This window comes from Carica papaya, chromosome 4, assembly GCF_054855325.1.
Source record: "Carica papaya isolate Zhongbai chromosome 4, ASM5485532v1, whole genome shotgun sequence".
NCBI lineage: Eukaryota > Viridiplantae > Streptophyta > Magnoliopsida > Brassicales > Caricaceae > Carica > Carica papaya.
Genome location: NC_142312.1, coordinates 21928652 through 21952183, shown reverse-complemented (window position 1 = coordinate 21952183; position 23532 = coordinate 21928652). Strand labels below are relative to the sequence as shown.

The 23532-nt window shown below is 35.6% G+C and overlaps 2 long non-coding RNA genes across 3 annotated transcripts; both read left to right on the top strand.

Moving 5' to 3' along the window:
* Nucleotides 1-1412: 1412 nt before the first annotated feature.
* On the top strand, nucleotides 1413-10100 carry LOC148266452 (uncharacterized). The gene is made up of 2 exons (XR_015818537.1): nucleotides 1413-5947; nucleotides 6059-10100. It is a non-coding gene; the product is annotated as an uncharacterized LOC148266452 (long non-coding RNA).
* A 3748-nt stretch (nucleotides 10101-13848) lies between these two features.
* LOC148266451 (uncharacterized) lies at nucleotides 13849-17747 on the top strand. 2 transcript variants are annotated; one of them, XR_015818539.1, is made up of 3 exons: nucleotides 13849-14236; nucleotides 15514-16943; nucleotides 17382-17747. It is a non-coding gene; the product is annotated as an uncharacterized LOC148266451 (long non-coding RNA). The 2 variants fall into 2 exon arrangements; XR_015818538.1 differs by having other exon boundaries at nucleotides 13849-16943.
* The last annotated feature ends 5785 nt before the right edge of the window (nucleotides 17748-23532 follow it).

The window sequence follows — 23532 nt, the reverse complement described above, 5'->3', positions numbered from 1 at the left end:
TTGAACTTGATGGTACATCATTTAATTCAATCTATTTTCTATGTTTTGTTGTAGTGTGGGATACAAGGGAAAAAAAAGAGAAAAATAGCATGAAGAGAGGAAGAATTTGTGAAGTGGATCATGAGCATAAAATCAAGCCTTGGGCAAGGCCAAGAACTGCATGCAGCAGTCAATTCAAACACAAAAGGTTCGCACTTGAATTTTAAAATAGATTCCGTTCAGGCCTAGATTTTTGGACAATCATGGAGATTAATTTGAAAAGTTAAGGATGTGCCAAAAATCAAGGGAAGATTGCATATTGGAACAGAAAGAAGAAAACCCTAACTTTTCTTCTATAAAAGAAGGGGCAGCCGTCAAAGCAAGAACTTCTTTCTTCTTGATGTCGCATGCAACAGCTTCCACTAGTTTTGCAACTTTTCTTCCTCATATTTATTCTTCTCTTTACTCTCCGAGAACTCTTTTATATTGAAAAAGCCCACCATGAGTTGCTAACTCACTCTCTTTTCCTAGTTAATAGATCCAAAAAACTTGAGCAATGTATTTGTGAGGTCTAATCAAATTAATTTGGGTTTCATTTTAGAATTGGTATTTATTTACTTCTTGCACCTATATATATTTGTTGTTTTGAATCCATTTGAACAGGGTCCATCATACGAGAAGAGAAACCACAAGCAGCTAACCGAATTCCTTACATCTATAATTGTTTGAGTGGTTTTGACACCAAATAATAATTAGTGCTGCACTGAGGAGGTAAGTAATCTAGCTGATCGGTTCACGTAGATGAATCCGGGAGCTTGAATTAAGTCCTTGTAGCTCTTAAGGTCGTTGAGAAGTTAAATCATGTGGATGTTCTCCTTTAAACTCAAATCTAGTTTGATCCACCTGCTCCCTAAGTTTCGGGGCATAGAGAATGAAAACCTGTATAAGCACCTCAAGGAATTCCACGTGGTCTACTCCAGCATGGAACCCCAAGGTATATATGAATAGCAAATCAAGTTATAAGCATTCCCATTTTCCCTAGATGATGCGACCAAGGAGTGGCTGTTTTATCTATCACCCAGATCAATCATGACTTTGGGCGGAGATGGTGAAGGTCATCTCGAGCAGTCAGAATAAGGAGAGAGATATGTGGGATCCGTCAGAGCGATTCCGAGAGCTTACATGATTACTGAGAGAGGTTCAAACGATTATGCGTGAGTTGTTCGCAACATGATATATCATATTAGTCTTTGATACATTACTTCTATGAAGGGCTACTATTCTTGGAAAGAAGGATGTTGGATGCTGCCAGTGAAGGTGCCATCGTCAACAAAACACCACGCCAAGCAAGAGAGCTAATATCGATCATGGCGGCCACTTTTCAACAATTCAGCTCCATTCGCGACACTCCTCGGAGGGTGAATGAGGTAAGTATATCCTCCTTTGAGTCTTAAATTTCTGAATTAACTCATCTGGTAAAAAGTAAGGCCACAGAAAACACTCAGCGAACAAGAATGTATGGAATTTGTGCACATTTCGGACATCCCGCAAACATGTGCCCTACAGTTCAGGAAGATGATCAGTAGCAATTCAATGTTGGGGGTGGATTTCAAAGTCAACCACAAAGAAGATATTACCCTTTTTCTAACACATATATATCTGGATGGAGAGACCACCCAAACTTTAGTTATAGAGTTTGACAGCAGAATTACCAATAATATCCGAATAAGCCACCATTGCCACCGTAGGCGACACCTCCAAAATAATGTATGTCTCTTGAAGAAATTGTTAAATTACTTGTTACTAACACCCAATAATTTCAACAGAAGACAAGGGCAATCATTCAAAATTTGGAGACCCAAGTTAGCCAATTGACAACCTCCATGAATAGGTTAGAATTTCAGGGCAAATTGCCCTCCCAGACAGAAGTGAATCTAAGGCCAAATGTTAGCTCAATCACCTTGCAAAGTGGAAAGAACTGTCAGGGGTCCCTCCCAAGACAAACCTTTGCTGAGGCTTATAAAAGGAAGCATAACCAAAAGCCTTGGGCAAGGCCACTGAGTCAGCAGTAGATGATAGTGTTTCCCCAGCTGAAATAGACTCTAGTCATTGCAATTTGATTCCAATCCTTCCACCATTCCCAGAGAGATTTACCAAAAAACAAAGAAAGAAAAAGAGGAAATTACCACCCAAACAAGGAAATCTTGGAGACATTCCGCAAGGTTGAATTCAATCTTTCCCTACTTGACGCAATCAAACAAATACCCAAATATGCCCAATTCTTGAAGGAATTGTGCACTAACAAGAGGAAATTATGCAACAATGAAAGAGCAAGTGTGGGGGAGAACGTTTCTGACTATCATACAAAGAAAATTACCACCCAAATGCAAAGACCAAGGTATGTTCGCCATCTCATGTAAAATAACTACCTTGGGTAAAATGCCCATGCCCATGTCCATTTACTCGAAGCTGAGTGCCAGGCAACTAAAAGAAACTGGAGTAATCATCCAACTGGCGGGTAGATTTGTTGTCTACCCTGAAGGAGTCTTGGAAGATGTGCTAGTTCAAGTGGACAATCTTATCTTTTTAGTTGACTTCTATGTATTGAGCATGAAAGATGATAAATCCCCGAATTCTTCTGACCTCTTACTAGGTCGGCCTTTTCTCAGCACAGCTAAAACAAAAATAGACATTCAAAATGGAACCCTCACTATGGAATTCGATAGCGAAATAGTAAGGTTTAATATGTATGATGCAATTAAATATCCATTTGACTTATCTTATGCATGCAACATCGATGCCCTGGAGGTTCTGAACCAACAACACTTCAATCTAAGCTATGGGGATAAGATGAACATTGCACTTTGCAACAACTTAAATGCTGACAGCTTAAGAGTGCTAGAAAAAGACAATGTAGCTAGTCAAGAATTGTAAAAAGCTGTGTTTGAGTTGGAATCCTTTAATCAGGTAAAAGGTATAACTCCTTAATTAGATCTCCCCACTACTCATACAAAGATTCCCCCTTCTGTTTTGTAGGCTTCCAAGTTAGAGTTAAAGCCGCTACCCGAGCACCTCAAAATATATCTTCTTAGGTGAAGGAGAGACTCTTCTAGTGATAACCTCCAACAAACTTAACCAAGTGGAAGAAGAAAAATTAGTAAGAGTGCTTCGTTAACACAAGGAGGCAATCGGCCGGATCATTGCAGATTTTAAGATAATTTGCCTTCCACCTATATGCATAAGATCCTACTAGAAGAGGACAGTAAACCCAGTAGACATGCACAAAGGTGCCTGAACCCACCAATGATGGAAGTGATGAAGAAAGAAGTTTTAAAGCTGCTAGATACTGGGGTCATCTACCCAATCTTGGATAACAAATGGGTGAGTCTGGATCAAATTATACCAAAAACGATAGGTCACAATGATAGAAAACCAAGAATGAGAGAAAATCTCAGACAACGTATAGAATGGGTGGAGGTTGTGCATTGGTTACCGCAAGTTAAATGCCTCCACGATGAAGACCATTTCCTCTTACCTTTCATTGATCAAATGCTGAAAAGGTTGGCTGGTAGAACTGTTGTTTGGACGGATATTATGGATTTTACCAAATTCTAATTGCTCTCAAAGACAAAGAAAAAACCACGTTCACATGCCCCTTTAGGACCTTTGGCTACCGATGGATGTTGTTCGACCTTTGTAATGCGTCTGTCACATTCTAGAGATACATGATCAGCATCTTTTTTGATTTCATAAAAAGAAGCATCGAGGTGTTCATGGATGACTTTATAGTTTATGGGGATTCCTTTGATGAATGCCTTGACAACCTCACTAAGGTGCTGAAAAGATGCCTTGAATCCAACCTGGTGCTCAACTATGAAAAATGTCAATTCATAGTGGACCAAGGACTAATTATGGGTCATGTAGTGTCTTCAAAAGGCATAAAAGTTGATAAAGCAAAGGTCGACATCATCAAGTCATTGCCTTACCCAAGAAGCATGCGGGAGATACGCTCATTTTTGGGACATGCTGGTTGGAGATTCATCAAGGACTTCTTGAAAATAACACAATCTTTGTGTCGACTACTGCAAAAAGAGGTGGACTTCACCTTTGATAAGCATTGTAAAAAAGTATTTAAAATACTTAAAGAGAAGTTAGTGATAGCACCCATCATGTAGCTACCAAATTGGAACCTACCATTTGAAATAATGTGTGATGCAAGCAATAAGGCAGTAGACATGATGCTCGGGCAGAGAACGAAAAAAGACTCACATGTAATGTACTACGCCTCTCGCACCCTCGACAGTGCTCAAACGAACTATTCTACCACAGAGAAAGAATTGTTTGTTGTTGTGTTTGCCCTGAAAAAATTTTGGTCATACTTGCTGAGAACAAAAGTGATAGTGTTCTCCAACCATACAACATTAAAATACTTATTGAAGAAGAAAGAAGCCAAGCCGAGGCTGATACGGTGGATACTTCTATTGCAAGAATTTGATCTTAAAATTAGGAATAAAAGGGGAATAGAGAACTTAGTGGCAAACCACCTCAGCTAGTTGCCATCTAATGGGGACTCTTCACCATTGGATGACGAGTTTCTAGATGAACATTTGTTTATGATACAACAAGTAGCACCATGGTATGCAGATATCATCAATTACCTTGTTACCCAGGAGTTACCAGCCGATTTCCTAAGAGTCAGGAAAAAAAAGATAAAAAAGGAAGTCAGGCATTACGTATGGGATGACTTGTACTTGTGGAAATATTATGCTGACCAGATAATCAGAAGGTGTTTTTTAGAAACTGAACTAGCCTCTGTCCTCATATTCTGCCACTCACATGCATCCGGGGGCACTTCGGTCCTAAGTGGATAACACGGAAGGTATTGGAGTGTGGCCTGTTCTGGCCATCCTTATTCTGTAATGCATATACCTTCTGCAAAACATATGAAAACTGCTAGTGTACAGGCAACATCAGCTGTAAAGATCAGATGCCACTTGTGCCCATACTAGTGTGTGAAATCTTTGACATATGGGGTATCGATTTTATGGGACAGTTCTTGTCTTCCTTCGAAAACACATACATCTTGGTAATAATGGATTATGTCTCTAAATGGGTCGTAGCAAAAGCAACAAGAGCTGATGATGCTAAAAAAATTGTTACGTTCTTAAAGGCACAAGTCTTTGTGAGGTTTGGAGTTCCAAGAGCAGTAATAAGTGATCAGGGAATGCACTTTTACAATCCAGTGGTGGGCGCTCTCTTAAAAAAATACCATATCATTCACCACATATCCACTTCCTACCATCTGCAACACAAGAGGTTTCCAATCGAGAGGTCAAATCCATTTTAGAAGAAACTATCAACCCGAATAGAAAGGATTTGAGTGCAAAGCTAGATGACGCTCTATGGGCATACTGAACAACATTTAAACACCAACTGAAATGTCCCCATACTGACTAGTCTTCAAAAAGGTATGCCACCTACATGTTGAGCTAGAGTATAGGGCATATTGGGCTATCAAAAGCTGCAACATGAAGTTGGAAGAGGCCATCGAGCATAGGAAGTTGCAATTGTAAGAGCTAGAAGAAATACGAAATGAGGCCTATGAGAATTCAATAATCTAGAAAGACAAGGCCAAGGTATTCCATGATCAAGTGCTTTCAACGAAGCAATTCTTGATAGGGCAAAAGGTCCTCTTTGACTCATGACTTAAGTTGTTCCCTGGGAAGCTAAGGTCGAGATGGATCAGGCTGTTTGTTTTCACTAACATCTACCCGTATAACACATTTGAAATCAGGAGCCTTGACACTAATAAAATCTTGAAGGTAAATGGACACCGACTTAAACCTTTATATGAGGGGTTCTATGCGCACAACATTGAAGAGCTAACCCTGGACTTACCTGAGGCACACACCTGACAATAGTAGGATATAGTCCGACCTTGGACATAAAGAAGGATGCTCAATGGGAGGTAACCCATTTTTTTTCTCTTTCTTCTCTTTTGAATTTGTTAAGTATTACTTATTTAAATCTTTTTTATCATAATTTTTCCTAAATTTAACGTGAATTATGTGATGATTAGGGTGCAAAAACAAGGAATTCAGATGTCGAAAACCAAGATAAGGCTAGGTCCTAGAGGCGTCTGACAAGCTTTGCCCAAGGCTTGTTTCTGGCCCATCAGAACCTTGCCTGACTTATGCACAAGCCTTGCCCAATACTTGTGCAAAGAGCCTTGTAACAGAGCTATGTGTCAATCCCCACATAAGTCTTGGGCAAAGCTTACACCACCTGGAACCCCTTTATTTAAAAAGAAACCCTTTAACCCATTTCCAATTCCTCTATAACCACACCTCAATTTTCAAACCGAACCCCCTCCTTTGCTTACATCAAAACCAAATGAAGCAGAAGAGATCAGCGTGAAAGACGAGTGGCCTTCGGCCCTTCGCTCACCTCTGCACTATTAGGCTAGCAACCCAGGCTCCTACGCTAGCTTCTACCCCTCAGGCCCCAACCAGAGAGCAGTCTCCACTAGACACCACTAACCCCTCAAGTTCTAAATCGAAGATTCACAGCTCAGTCATCGACATCCTCGACTCCCATTCGACTCTGATCAACCAAGCCTTTTCATCACCAATCCCCCACTACCACAGCTGCTGAAGAAGAAGAACTCTTTGCACGGCCACCAAAGAGGGCCTGAGTTCGACAGGGTCAATCTCTTCACCATCCCACAGAGTCCAAACTCTAAGGGCACCTCACATTTGAGGACGAAGAGGAGGAGGCATGTTATAATGTGGTCCATAAATTGACCATAATCCTAGTTAAGTCTGTTCACGACCCTACCTTGAGGACCTTTGCCATCTACAATGGTGTGCACAGGCTTTTCCATACATCGGCCTATATAGAACTCGTTGGGGAGTTTTACTGAACCTTTAAATTCCAAAAATCTTCACATTTCACCCTCAATACTCCCAACCTTACTTCCTATAGACTGAGAGGGCAACACTTCAACATCTCAATTACCCAGTTTAACACGACCCTAGGATTTGATGACCCTAAATACACGTATCCATATTGTGATTTTTGTTATTATTTTGACCTTGTAACCATCTATGATGAACTGTGAACCAACCACCCAGACCCCTATGACTCCAGTGAATCAAAGGACCTTTACTTGCGTGATCCATGCATGAAGTACATCCACAGGTTCCTCGCATACTCTTTTTCAGGATGTAAGGATGCACCAAGTGTCGTGTCTAAAATCGAGCTCTATTTCCTTTAATGCATGATGCAGAGACAGTGAGTAAATTTGGGATACTAGTTTCCCTCATAATTTACTAGCATCGTGTCATTCGATAGGCCATTGATCTTAGGCTCGATCTTCACCCGACTTACACTTTTCTCCACCAAGTTTGACATTGATGACACCGACCTCCATATTGCTTGCTCGCAAGCCCCCTTGGACATATGCACCTTAGATGATGTGGGTCTCTTGGAATTGAAAGACAGCAACCCCTGCTTCACACCACTAGGACCACTCATACCCGATAACAAACACACCAAGAACCAGCCCCACCACCCCCAAACTTTTAAGAGTTCATGGACTGCACCATGATGCATATTAGGGTCATCGAGACTAAACTACACTCCATGGATTTTGCCATCCATCAGTTGAATGAAAGAATAGACACCTTGACGCAGTTGTTGAATCAAAGCTTGCAGTCCACCACCCGCCAGCGCAGATGATGACCATAGGGGAGTTTCTTACCCCTTTTACTTTCATTTTATATTTATTTCTTGCTTTAATTGAATTTTTTTTTTTTTGTTTTCTTTTACTTTAATTGCATTAACTTTTATCTTGCAGCTCATCAGGAGAAAAACTGCTGATAGATAAACTCATTTCCACCTCTGAAGTATTTAAACAAGCCTTGCCCAAAGCTTAGGCCACCTTGCTCCCAACCAAATTCAGAATCGATTAAGACACATACCGCTTCCTCATACACACCATATTCACACAATGAAACCAGGGGAGTACTCTGTCCCTTCTTTTTTTCCTTTCTTTTCCATTCTCTACACCATATTGGGGATAATGTGTGATTTAAGTATGGGGGACAAGCGTTCTGCATCCTGCACTCTGCATTTTGCATATAGGTAGCCAGTTTATTTTTTGGTGGATTTATTTTGGCATCGTAGGCAAAATTTTTGCAAAACTCCCTTTTATCTTTAAACAACTCAGATGGGGCAACTCAAAACTTGAATTGTACTTAAAACCATCCTCTAGGAACTGTAATTATTTTCATCTTCCCACACCTGGAATTGTTACCCTTAGCTATATATTTCTAACTTGACATGCTTGAGTACTGATTGTTCTAAAATTGAATTATTCTCATCCTTGAGGGGAAAGTAAACATCTAGAAAAAAAATTCTACTACAACCTATATGGATTTGCATGTTTAGAATTAATTTGGGTTCCAAAAAACACAAAAATAAAATAAAAAATAAAAAAATAAAAAAGAACAAGAAAAAAAAGAGCATATATAATAATCTACTCACTTGAAATAAGCACTAACTGAGTAACCAGGGCCATTCATCATAATTGTTTGTACTGGCATCAAAAGGTTAATGACATCTCAAAGCACTATGAGTAGCATTAGTTATCACTTGAAATTGTGACCAACTGAGTAATTGGGGCCATTCATCACAATTGTTTGTGCTCGCATCAAAAGATTGGTGATATTTCAAGCAAGCAATAAGTGCTCAAGTTACATATAAGGTTTTTATTTTTCGCATGAATTGATTGCATGAAACCTCTGTCTAGACCAATTCGGTCTCGTTCTACTATGTGTTGGTTATTCCTCTTGATTTTTTTTGGGAAAAAATTTAAAATACTCTCTCATATCATGTTTGAATACTGTTAAAATGATTGACTGCGAGTGTAGGTCGTAGAAACTCAAATTCAAAAATTACTAGCCGATGGTTGCTTTAGTAACTTGAGGGATGAGATGTAACAAACGGGTTATAATAAAATGATTGGGAATAAGTGATTTAAAAGTGTGGGAATAGGCGTTTGTGGAGTATATAATGTCATGTTTGAGGGCAAGTACATGATAAATATGGGGGAGTTTGATAAGACCTGAAAAATACATCATTATTATCTACTTTAGGGTTATTGAACTTGATGGTATATCATTTAATCTAAGCTATTTTCTGTGTTTTGTTGCAGTGTGGGATAGAAGGGCAAAAATGGAGAAAAACAACATGAAGAGAGGAAGAATTCGTGAAGTGGATCATGAGCACAGAAGCAAGCCTTGGGCAAGGCTTGGGTCCCATCCCAGGCAACTTAGCCTCAGGCAAGGCCAAGAACCGCGCATAACAGTCAATTCAAAAACAAAAGGCACACGCTTGAAATTTAAAACAGATCCCCTTCAGGCTTAGATTTGTGAACAAAAAATCATGGAGATCAATCTGGAAAGCTAAAGATGTGCCAAAAATCAAGGGAAGATTGCATATTGGACTAGAAAGAAGAAAACCCTAACTTTTCTTCTATAAAAGAAGGGGTGACTGTCAAAACAAGAGCATCTTTCTTCCCGACATCGCACGCATTAGTTTTCGCTGCTTCTGCAACTTTTCTTCCTCACCCTTCTTCTTCTCTTTACTCTCCAAGAACTCTTTTCTATTGAAAAAGCCCACCATGAGTGGCTAACTCACTCTCTTTTTCTAGTTAATAAATCTAGTCAAATTCCTCAAATCCATAATTGTTTGAGTGGTTCTAACACTAAGTAGTGATCAGTACTGCACTAAGGAGGTAAATAATATAGTTGAGCAGTTCACGCAAATGAATCCAGTAGCTTGAATAAGGTCCTTCTAGCTCTCAAAGCTGTTGATAAATTAAATTCTGTGGACATCCCCAAGATTACTTGACAGCGAAGAACCAACTAATGAATGTTTCTTGGGTTGTTTAGGAATAATGAAGGATTGATTTTCGGAACATTGTCGACAACTATAACTGATTTTTTATATTTTGGGTAAAATAAATCTTTGCATTTATGATCAATTACAACACTGGAGTTAGCTATTTCGTTAAGTAAGAATCATTTTTATAATTACTTTAGTCTATTTATAGTCAAGAGTTTGTCCAATATTATTCTGCTCATTATTTATTTTATATTTTGCATATTGAATTCTACAAAATCCTCCATTATTTGCTTTTTATTCATTGGTCAAGGAAGAAAACTAGTTTCCAATTCCCTGTGGATTCGACCGTTTTTACCACTATTACAATATTGTTTTATTGGTTAACTAAAAATTTATTTTTGGTGGATTCGACACCCATCATAAATCATGCGAATAGAGTAATGTTTCTCTTTTCTTGATCTCATTTAAGAGTAGAAGGTTTCTCTTGCAGCCTTCACGTTCACCATAGAGGTCGAGCACTGGTGGCATCTCAAGAAGGATACCTTGCCCATTCTAACTACTTGGGACTAGTTTATTGATGCCTTCCTCAAGAGTTTCTTTAAAATTTATGTTTAGGAGAAAAAAGAAGAAGAATTTCAGGACATGCGATAAGGAAGCATAACTGTGAGCAGTACGTCACTAAATTCATTTAGTTATCTTGGTTTACCATGAAATCCATAACCACATAGAACAGGAAGGCCTGGAAGTTTCTTAAGGGTTTAAGGGTCGATATCTTCGATTGGGTGGCCATGATGAGGTCTAACACCTAAGCTGAAGCCCGTGAACATGCCCAATTAGCCAAGGAACTTCGTACTGTCTGTTACGGACACATTAATAATGCCATGACACAACATCAACAAAAGAGGAAGCAGATTGACCAAGGTCGTATTGACAAGCGGCCTAGAACGACTCATGTTGTAATTGTTGCCCCACCTCCACCTCTTAGTAATCTCCCTCAACTTGCTCAGGCATGTCAACATTATGGTCGAAACCATGGTAACTGACCTCGGTATAAGTTGAACAACGCCTGCTACGAGTACGGGAATACATAACATTTTGTGAAGGACTATCCTCAAAAGCGTAGAGATGTTGTAAGACCCATTGCTAGAGGAAGGGTCTTCCACCTCGACGAGTCTGGTGCTGTCGTGATGCAGGCTATCATTCAGGGTATGCATTTTATTCATAATTTTACTGCTTGTGCTTTGATTGATACAGGTGCCACCCACTCCTTTATATCTTATGAATTTGGTACGAAAGACAGTTGAGGCTGAACCTTTACAGTAAACCTTAGTTGCAAAGACACCATTTATGGGACTTCTAGAAGCTTATGTAGTGTATAAAGCCTGTAATGTGAAAGTTTCAGCTAAAGAGTTGAACGTAAACCTTATACTCTTAGACTTCTCTAGTTTTGATGTGATTTTGGACATGGATTGACCGGAGACTTACCATACTATTATTAATTATTATGATAAAATTGTAACCCTCTGTCCCTCTAAGAAGAAACATACTTAGGACACAGGTAAATGGAGAATTTTATTTTGTATAAACATATATTTACTAAATAAAATTAAATATTTTAAATTAATTATGTTTGAAATTTCTCGATTTTATATGCATGAAAAAAATATAAAAAAAAAAACTATCTATCTTTTCCTAACGTTTTTGATGTTTAAGTAAATGAACTTTGAGAACTCTCTACAAATAATCCCAATTATCTGCAACTTCTCGAATGTTTTTCTTGACGAGCCTTTAGGTCTACCATCCAAACGGGAGATCAATTTCTCAATCAACCTAGTTCTAGGGGGACAACCCATCTTCAAAGCCACATATCGGATGGGCCAAGTTAAACTTTAGGAGTTGGGTCGTCGGATTATAGTGTTGCTAGAAAAGAGGTTTATCAGATCAAATAATTCTCCATGAGGTGCTCCAGTCTTATTTGGTAAGAAAAATGATGGAACCCTCTAGTTGTGTATTGATTACAAAGAGCTGAATTAGGTGACAATCAAGAATAAATATCTATTACCCCATATTCATGATATCTTTGACTAGCTACAGGGTGCATAAATCTTTTTCAAGATTAATATCAGATCAGGCTATCACCAGTTGAGGGTTAGAGTCGAAGACATTACCAAGGCAGTGTTTCGCTGTAGGTATGGCCACTTTGAATTCATGGTCATGGCATTCGGGTTAACCAATGATTTTGCAGTATCCATCGACCTTATGAGTTGGATTTTCAAGGCTGCCTGGATCAATATGTCATTTTTTTTTATCAATGAATCCTAATGTATTACAATCAAGTTTTGATAACACTTAGATGGCATAAATTGTATGCCAAATTTAATAGTTGCTCCTTGTGGTTGGATCAGATCTCTTTCCTTGTTCATGTTGTACTTTTTATACTTTTTGTAACTTCAAAATTCGTAAAAGTAATTTTTGTCTCTTGTTGCTTTGTCAAGAAAATTTGAAAAAATTAATCGAAATACAATTTTCAGAAAAAAGGAGATGTCATGGTGCTGGTTGCTCCCGATGAAAGGGAGAATGATAAGTTATATTATATCAAAGGTGGTGGGTGGAGTTTGAGTTGTAAATAACTCATGCAAATTTTAAGAGAAGAAATAAATACATATGTCAATCAAAATGTATGTTTCCTGTAACACCCTACATAATAGAATATTTAAAATTTTGAGATATTTTGGAAGAATTTAGAAAAGGTAAGAATACAGGATGAATTTTATGATTTTCGAGAGAATTAATTTATTTTCATAAAATTATAGGCGAAGAATCAAGTAGAAACACAATTTTTAAATTAAATTTATGAATTGGAGGTATTTTGGAATTTGAGGAAATCGAAGAAAATCTTAAAATAATTTATAATTCTATTAACAGGGACCAAAATAAAATGGAAATAGTAACAAAGGGCAATTCTGTAATTAATAAGGAACCCAAATGAAAGGATTTTGGGGCTTAGAGGAAAAACTGCAAGTTCTGAAGTGCAGACCACATTAGCCATGAACCAAGTAGTAGGAAACGTGTGGTGTAATTAAATATGGACTCAAATGGCTTAGAGGAAAAACTGCAATTTTTAAAGTGTGAACCACATTAACAAGCTGACATGGCCGCTAACCAATCAATAAGAAATGCGTGGGCAGCCACGTAGGCTAGCCCACATGCCTGGACAACCACACAAGCATAAACGTGTACACATCGAATGGTTGAGATTGAGCCGATCTAATTGCCATAAATTATATTGACAATCATGAAAGATGTATAAGATTTATAGTAGGTTATCTTTTCTTTTAGTTATTTATAATTAAAAGATAATATATTTTCTTATATAAATTATTTAAATTTTACGAGATATTGCATCAATTAGTATTAAATTTTTATTTTTTTTCTTAAATATTCACTAATATACAAAATTAATTAATAAAGTCGAATCAATAAATTGCATTGATGATCATAAAAGATATTCAATATTTATTTATCGTAGCAAATCTTTTATTGTAGTTATTTATAATTACAAGATATTACATCTACTAAAACTAAATTTTTATTTTTTTCTTAATATTTTCCCTGACATAAAATTAATTGATAGAGATTTCATTATTCGACTCTATATATAGGATAGTGCACTTAAATTTTTTTTAAATATAATATTTATTTTCTGTACTTTGTAAATAAAAATTAAAAAAGAAAATAAAATTCTACTCTAATGAAATTCTTTCTTAATAATCTCTGTTGCTAACTGTTTAAATTTTATGTTTTACAAATGCTTTTTTTTCACTTTCTTTTTTCTTGATTTTTGATCGTAGGATTTTTTGGAAAAAATAAAAAAATAAATTCCCACACACGGGCATGCATATTTTCCTCTGTTTTCCTCTTCTACAGGCATCCCACTCACTTGGCCAAAGTGAGGTGTTCATTTGCCTAGGAAGATATTGGCATGCATAGACCAGATGTCCTCCTTCCAACTTGTTTTGGCCAAAACGGTCAGCAATTCACCTTCATCACACAGTTTGGATCACATGGTTGTGATCTAACGGTGGCAATGAAGATAGAAACTCATCATTGCATTCTACCATTGACTCCTTTCTATTCCTTCATAAGGAAGAAAGGAAACTGAGAAACAGTGGACATTAAAGTGAATAGAAGAAAAACTGAATGTGAGAGAAAGTGCACAGGTGTGCAAGACATTTCCTTCTTAAGCAATTTCTGGTGATTTTCTAATAATGTTTAGGCTCCTCTTAAGCTATTCACTTATCCCTAGCTCAACCAATCTGTGTTTCTGCTGCACCTTCCAACAGTGCAGGTATGTCAGCCTTCCTTTCCCTTTTCTGATTTTGATTCTCAAATTCATTCTGTTTTTAAGGTCCATTTAGGTTCTTCAAAAGGTCTAGCTTCATTTAATCCAAACTTCAGTGGTAAATATATTTTCAGAAGTCACCGGTTTGACAAAAATGAACCATAAGCCATTATTGACAGTGCATGAAATCCGTCTGTGTTTTCTGGTAATTTGGAATTGATTTGCTCACGGGTGTAGCGTGTAGGTTATTTTTGAATTCTGCAAGAAGGTAAGACCTGTGGTACTCTATATTATACATGCAATGGTATTTTCTAGCTGCATAATGAATGAATTCAATTAAAAAAAAGCTGACATATGTGACTTTTTATATGCAAAGTGAAGTGTGCATGTGTTATATGTTTAAATGGGTTTTAATACGTCAAAGTGGATGAAATTCTAAGATTTAATTGCATTTGATAAATTGATAAGTGATGAATAAAATGAAATTTAACAAGGAATGCATGAGTTGATCGGATGGAACCAAATGGGTTATGTTTATACGGTCATAGCACTGAAATGCCGAAAAGAAAAAAAAAAAATCCCTCCTTAAGGGTTGGTTTTCTGTAAAGGGCAGAATTGGAAAAGAATCTAAAAATAAATTAAAAATGAAAATTTATAAAATAAAACTTGTATTAAAAAAGAAATAAATAAAATAAAGTAAAAAAAAAAAAAGGAATAAATTAGATGCGAGAAACAAAATGAATAAAACTCTAAGAATTCAATTATGAAAATTGAATTAAAAAAACAAAAACAAGTTTAGTTTATATATTAAAAAAAAATAACTTAAAAAGATAATTCATATATTTAATAAAAATATTTAGTAAATACTTCTATTTGATACTCAGGAGGGGCATTACCAAAATTACTGTTATAATTGTTATCACTTCCTACTGTTTACTGATAAAAACCCTACTCTTATACTGAGTAGGTACTGAACTGCTTACTGTTTACCGTTTACTAATATAACTGTAATCTCTTTTATTAGAGGTTGTGGTGTCTTCACTACCCTCCTAGTTACAGGTTTAGGCACCTGCATGCAGTAGGGATAAAGTTATTAAAATAATACAATTTTAAATATAAATTAAAACTTATGTGTGTGTGCGTTGGGTGATCGAGTACGATATTGAGTGCACAATTGATCTTTTATAAGCTACATTTATTGGTTTTCAAAATATTATTTGTATAAATTTATTACTACTGGTCTTATTAAGTTGTTGGAACTAACCCCTAATCCAATTCTCCAGATGATAATGAAGACCTTTGGACATCTGTTTGGATCCGTTCCATGAGGACTAGGATAAAATGACTTTTGTATATTTTGAATAGAGGCAAAAGAATTGTATTTTGTTAGTTAATTCAAACTTATGTATAAATCTAGATAGTTAACTTGTGCATCAAAATATTGAAAGTATGTTTATAAGGGATGGAATGTTTTACGGTAGTATGTTTAAAAAGAAAATTTTATTTAATAATTGGATTGGATGTTGTTGTTCTCGGGCATTAGGACATCATAAGTGGTATCAGAGTGAAATCCAAGGGACATCCCTTACACTGAGGCTTAGGGTTTAAAATAAGTTAGGTTTAGATAAATTGGGTTGATATATTAGAATACTAAGAATTCAACTTATTAGTCTCTAAGAATTATTTTCCTTATGTAGGCCAGTATGCCTTGAGGAAGACCTCCTACAGAGAGACCTGATGATGCCCCAACTAGGACTGAGTTCACTGAGCTGTTTAAGGCCATCCAGGGCCTGACACATGTAGTGTATCAACAAATACATAATAATGCTTGCCCTCCTCTTGGGGATAATCCAACAGTCCACAACAGAACCATAGCTGCTAATATATATGAGTTTAGGAAATTAAAATCTCCTATCTACGATGGTGGTCTTGATCCTATAGCTGCTGATAGTTGGTTAATGTAAATTGAGAAGGTATTTTCCATTCTTGAGATTGCTGATGAATAAAAGGCGCCATTAGCAATCTTTATATTTACTGGTGAGGTAGAAAATTGATGGAGACTTAAGCGGGAGACTTTGCCCACTCCCATTTCCTGGGAACAGTTCTTTACTGCATTTCATCATAATCCAATCTTTGTTAGAGAAAAAAAAGAGGAAGAATTCCAAGATCTTCATGAGGGGAATATGTTCGTAAGTTATTATGCCTCAAGATGTATTCAGTGATCTAGGGTTGTACCTAAACTTGTCTCTACCGAAGCTAAGAAGGCCTAAAGGTTCCTTAAGGGTCTTAGACTAGATATTTATGAACGTGTGGCAATGTTTTGGGCTAGTACTTATGTAGAGGTTCTTGATAATGACACAGTTGGGTAAAGAACTTTTAGCAACCAGACTCAAACAAGCCAATCATTATAGAACTTCTACTCAGTTGAAAAGGAAATAGCTTATGCCCAGTACAAGTGATAAGTGGCCCTGTACATATCCAGTAGTGCCTTCTTCCACAGGTAAATCTACTGCTACCAATTAGGTTTGTAGTCAGTGTGGGAAGAACCATGATGATCATCCTTGTTACCGGGTCACTAATGTTTGTTACTGATGTGGTAAATTGGGTCATTATGTTAAGGACTATCTCTAGGTGGAAGGCAAACCTATCTCGAGGGGACGTGTCTATCAACTTGATGAGCCTGATGCAGAGGCTACGCCAGCAATCATCCAAGGTATACTTTTTATCTCTAACTATGTTTCTCGTACTTTGATTGATTCTGGTGCTGTACATTCCTTTGTATCATTAAATTTTGCTAAACAATTATCTGTTAAACCTGAACCATTAGATAGAACCCTAGTTGTAGAAATTGCATCCAAGGATATCCTAGTGTCCAATAAAGTTTACAAACCATGTAAGATTAAGGCAGCTGATAGGGAATCAGTAGTGGGCATTTTGCTTTTAGATTTTCCTAGCTTTAATGTAATTTTGGACATGGATTGGTTAGCCACTTACCATTTCAATCTAGATTGTTTTAGTAAAATTGTGACTTTAAATCCTCCTAATGCTAAACCCTACTCTTTGTAAGTAACTTTTAAAATTAATGAAAATACTTTTGTTTATGTATTTACTTAATCTTATATTCCATAACCTAATATATTTTATTGAATAGGTGAAATTAATTCTAAATCCAGTATTCAGGATATTCCAGTGGTGCGAGACTTTTCATATGTATTTCCTGAGGATTTGACGGGTATGCCTCCAATTCATAAAGTAGAATTTTCCATAGATTTACTACCAGGGACTACTTCAATCTCTAAAGCCTCTTACCGAATGGGTTGTGTCGAATTGCAAGAATTGGGCAAACAGTTACAAAAACTTTTGAATAAAGGATTTATTCGACCTAGCACATCTCCCTGGGGTGCTCCAGTGCTATTTGTTAAGAAGAAAGAAGAAACCTTCAGATTATGTATAGATTATCGATATTTGAATAATGTAACCATCAAGAACAATTATCCACTTCCCAGGATTCATGATCTCCTTGATCTACTTCAAGGTGCTTTGATATTCTCCAAAATTGATATGCGATTAGGGTATCATCAATTGAGAATCAAAGTTGAAAATATTCCTAAAATTGTTTTACATTCTAGGTACGGTCATTATGAATTTATTGTGATGTCATTTGGACTAACGAATGCCTCTGTTGTCTTTATAGATTTGATGAACAGGGTCTTCAAATCAATTCTAAATAAATGTGTCATAGTATTCATCGATGACATACTTGTTTATTCCAATAATCTCATAGAACATGCTACACATTTGGCTTATGTTTTGGAAACACTTAGACAACACAAACTCTATGCTAAGTTCAGCAAATGTGAATTCTGGTTGGACAGAGTCAATTTCTAGGTCATGTGGTTACTGGTGAGGGTATCTCGGTTGATCCTTCCAAAATAGAGGCCATTTTTAACTCAAACTAGCCAACAAATGTAACTGAGATATGTAGCTTTCTAGGTCTTGCTGAGTACTATCTCTATTTTGTTGAAAGATTTTCTAGTATTGCATCTCTTTTAACCCGATTAACTTGTAAAAATGTTAAGTTTGAATGGGACTCCTTGTGTGAAAATAGTTTTCAGGAATTAAAACATAGATTGACTACTGCTCTAGTGTTGACTATTCTAGATGATTCTGGTGATTCACTATATATTATAATGCTTCACATATGAGTTTGGGTTGTGTCTTAATATAACATGGTCGCGTTGTGGCTTATGGATCCAGGTAGCTAAAGTCCCATGAATAGAATCATCCTACACATGATCTTGAATTAGTTACTATTATTTTTGCACTGAAGATATGGCGCCACTACCTATAAGGCAAGACTTTTGAAATTTTTCCAAATCATAAAAGTTTAAAATATCTTTTCACATAGAAGAAACTGAATATGAGACAGAGACATTGGTTAAACCTACTAAAGAATTATGTTTGCAAAATCCTTTACCACCCCGGTAAGAGTAATATTGTTATTGATGCTCTCAGTAGGAAGGGATCTTGTTTTGTTGCTCAACTAATGTTCTTTGATTGAAAGCTACTTTGTTCAATTTAGGATCTATCTTTGGATGACTCTAGTGATGGTGCTTATCTGACACATCTTCATATTCAACCTACTTTTATCCAGAGAATCAAGGATATTCAATCTAGGGATCCTAAAGTGTTACAGCAATTAGACCGAGCAACTATGGATAATGAATCTAATTTTAGGATTTCTGATGATGGTATTCTTCGATTCAGAAATCAAATTTGGGTACTTGATAATTCTGAATTGAAACAAGATATTCTTAAGGAGGTTCACTCTTCTAAGTTGATTATCCATCCTGGCAATACCAAAATGTACCATAATTTGAAATCTTAGTTATGGTGGCTAGGTATGAAAGAAGACATTTTAAACTTTATTTCCAAATGTTTAACATATCAACAGGTTAAAATTGAACACCAACTGCCTAGTGGTTTACTTCAACCTCTCCCATGTTATCGTGGATTTTGTATTAGGCCTGCCTCGAACTGAACATGGCTTCAATGCAGTTTGGGTAATTATGGATAGATTAACCAAGTCGGCTCACTTTTTGGCTGTAAAAACCACTGGTTCCATGAAGAAGCTAGTTGAGTTGTGGATTCAGGAAATTGTCCAATTGCATGGTATTTTAATTTTCGTGATATCTGATTGAGATCCCAATTTACTTTCAGATTTTGGGTCACTTTCCAAGAGACTTTCGGTACTAGTCTATCTTTCAGTACAATATTTCATTCTCAAATTAATGGCCAATCTGAAAGAACCATTCAAACTCTTAAGGATGTGTTGAGAACCTGTATCATTAACTTTAAAAGTAATTAGAGTAAACATTTACTTTTGGCAGAGTTTGCTTATAATAACAACTATCACTCCAATATTGGGATGACTCCTTATGAAGCATTATATGGTAGACCATGTCATTCTCCTACATATTGGGGTGAGGTTGGGACAAAATAGATCACGGGTCCTGACTTAGTTCAGGAAACTATTGACAAGATCTCCATTATCAAGAAGAATCTCCTCACTGCCTAGAATCGGCAAAAGAGTTATAGAGATGGTAGAAGAAAATCCTTAGAATTTGATGTCAGAGATTATGTCTTTCTTAAGGTATCTCCAATCAGGGAAGTCACGAGGTTTGGACAAAGGGGTAAATTAAGCCCTAGATATGTTGGACATTTTGAAATTCTAGAATAGATTGAAAATGCTGCAGATCGTCTTGCCCTTCCACCCCAGTTTCCTGGTGTTCTTGATTTCTTCCATGTTTCTATGCTCTGCAAATATCAACCAGATCCATCTTAAATTCTCCTATGATTCATTACCACTGCAGAAGGATTTAACCTATGAAGAACAACCTGTTCAAATCATTGACTGCCATGAGAGAGTTCTTCACTATAAAAAGATTCTGATGGTAAAAGTTTTTTGGCAGCACCACTCCCTAGAAGAGGCTACTTAGGAGTCTAAGAATGATATGTGGGAATTATGTCCTGAATTATTTAGTTAAAATATGCAAAATTCGGGGACAATTTTTTATAACGATGGGAGAAATATAATATCCATTTTCTGTACCTTGTAAAAAAATTATAAAATTCTACTCTAATGAAATTCCTTCTTAATAATCTTTGTTGTTAACTGTTTAAATTTATGTTTTCAAATGCTTTTTTTTTTCTTTTTCTTGATTTTTGATCGTAGGATTTTTGGAATATCTATATATAAATAAATTCCCACACACAGGTATGCAAATTTTCCTCTGTTTTCCTCTTTTATGGGCATCCCTGTCACTTGGCCAAAGGATGGTGTCCATTTGCCCAGGAAAATATTGGCATGCATAAACCAGGTGTCCTCCTTCCAACTTGTTTTGCCCAAAACAGTCGCCCATTCTCTTTCATCACATAATTGGGATCACATGCTTGTGGTCCGACAGTGGCAATAAAAACAGAAATTCATCATTGGGTTCTACCATCGAATTTTTTATATTCCTTCACAAGGAAGAAAGAAAACCAAGAAGCAATGGACATTTCGGTGAGCAGAAGAAAAACTGAATGCGAGAAAGAGTGCAGAAGTGAAAACATAGGGTGAATCGGGAGGAAGGGAGTGAGAGGCTGTGAGCATCCAGAGGTGTGCAGATCTCTCCTTCTAAGAGCTAAGCCATTTTAGGTGATTTTTTAATAAACTTTAGGTTCCTCTTAACTTATTCGCTTATCCCCAGCTCCCTTTCCAAAACAGAAACATACTGAGCTCAACCAAGCCCTGTTTCTACTGCACTTTCGAACAGTGTAGGTATGTCAGCCTTCTTTTTCCCTTTTTCTGATTTCAATTCTTAAATTCATTTTGTTTTTAAGGTTCATTTAGGTTCTTAGAAGGGTTTAGCTTCAATTAATCCAAACTTCAGTGATAAATCTACTTCGAGAAGTCACTGGTTTAACTAAAACAAACCATATGTGTTTTCTGGTCATCTCTGGAATTGATTTGCTCACTTGTGTAGGTTGTTTGTGAATCCTTCAGGAAGGTAAGACCTATAGTACTCAATCTTATATATGCAATGGTATTTTCTAAATGCATAATGAATGAATTCAGCTTTAAAAAAAACTGACATATGTGACTGTTTTATGCAAGGTGAAGTGTGCATGTGTTATGTGTTTAAGTAGGTTTTAATCTGTAAAAGTGGGTGAAATTCTAAGTTTAATTGCATTTGATAAACTGATAACTGATGAATAAAATGAAATGTAAAACGAAATTTAACAGGGAATGCATGAGTTGATCGGATGGAACCAAATGGGTTCTGTTTATACGGTCATGGCATAGAAATGCCAAAAAGAAAAAAAAAAAAATCCCTCCTTAAGGGTTGGTTTTCTATAACGGGCAGAATTGGAAAAGAATCTAAAAATAAATTAAAAATGAAAATTTATAAAATAAAACTTGTATTAATACATACAAAAATTAAGAAAAAAAATAAAACAAACAAGAGGAATAGAATTTATCAAAATAAAGTAACAACAAAGAATAATTTAGAAGCTAGAAACAAAATGAATAAAACTCTAAGAATTTAATTAAGAAAATTGAATTAAAAAACAAAAACAAGTTTACTTTATATATTAAAGAAAATAATTTAAAAAAATAATTCAAATATTTAATAAAAATATTCAGTAAATACGTTTATTCGGTACTTAAGATGGGTATTACTGAAATTATTATTATAAATGTTATTATTACCTACTGTTTATTGATAGGAACCCTAATCTTAAACTGAGTGGATACTGAATTGTTTACTGTTTACCATTTATTGACAAAATTTTAATCTCCTTTCTTAGAGGTAATGGTGTCCTTACTGCCCTATTTGGTACTGGTTTAGGCGTCTGCATACAATAGGGTTATAATTATTAAAATAATAAAATTTTATAATAAAACTTTAAATATGAGTTAAAACTTATGTGTGTCTATGTTGGGTAATCGAATACAGTATTAAGTACACTATTGATCTAATTGTGATAATTAAGATTATTAAATGATCGGTAAAAGTACTTTAGTCTGTATCAATTAAACTGTAATTTTATAAGCTGCATTTACTAGTTATCAAAACATTATTTGTTAAATCTATTACTGCTAGTCTTATTAAGTTGTTGGAACTCATCCTTAATCTAATTCCCGAGATGATAATAAAGATCTGTATCTAGATGCCTGTTTAGATCCGTTCTATGACGAATAGGATAAGATGACTTTTGTACACTTTGAATATAGGCAAAAGAATTATTTTTTGTCATGGTACGGGTTGATTCTGAGAAAAGGGAGAATGATTAGTTATGCTATATCGAAGGTGATGAGTAGAGTTTGAGTTGTAAACAACTACATGCAATTTTTTAGAAAATAAACAATTACATATGTCAATCAAAATGTATGTTTCCTGTAACACCTTGAATAATGAAGTATTTAAATTTTAGAGGTATTTTGGAAGAATTTAGAAAAGGAAAGAATTCAGGATGAATTTTATAATTTTCAGAAGAATTAATTTATTTTTGCAACATTATAGGTGAATAATTAAATAAAACAATTTTTAAATTAAATTTATGAATTAGGGGTATTTTTGCAATTTAAGGAAATCGAATAAAATTTTAAAATGTAAAAAAAAAAACCCTTTAAAATTTTTAATTCAATCAATAGGACCAAAATAAAAAGGAAATAATAAAAAAAGGGAAATTCTGCGATTAAATAGGGACCCAAATGAAAGGATTTTGGGGGCTTAGAAGAAAAATTGCAAATTTTAAATCGCGCGCCAAATCAGCAAGCTGACATTGCCGCTAACCAATTAGCAGGAAATGCGTGGGCGGCCATGCAAGCTGACCTGCACGCATAGACAACCACACAAGTAGAAATGTATGTAGATCAGACGGTTTGGATTAAGCCAATCCAACAGCTACAAATTATATTAATGACCATAAAAGATATCTAAAATTTATAGTAGGTTATCTTCAGCTATAATTATTTATAATTAAGAGATATATTATATAGATTATTCAGATTTTACGGGATATTAAATCTATTAATATTAAATTTTTATTTTTTCTAAATATTCTTCAATATAAAAAATTAATTGATAAAGTCAAAATAATAAATTGCATTAATGACCATAAAATATATCGAAGATTTATAATAATTTATCTTCTATTATAATTATTTATAATTAAAATGTAATATATGTCATAATATAAATTATCCTATTAATATTAAATTTTTATTTTTTTAATTAATATTCTCCCTAACA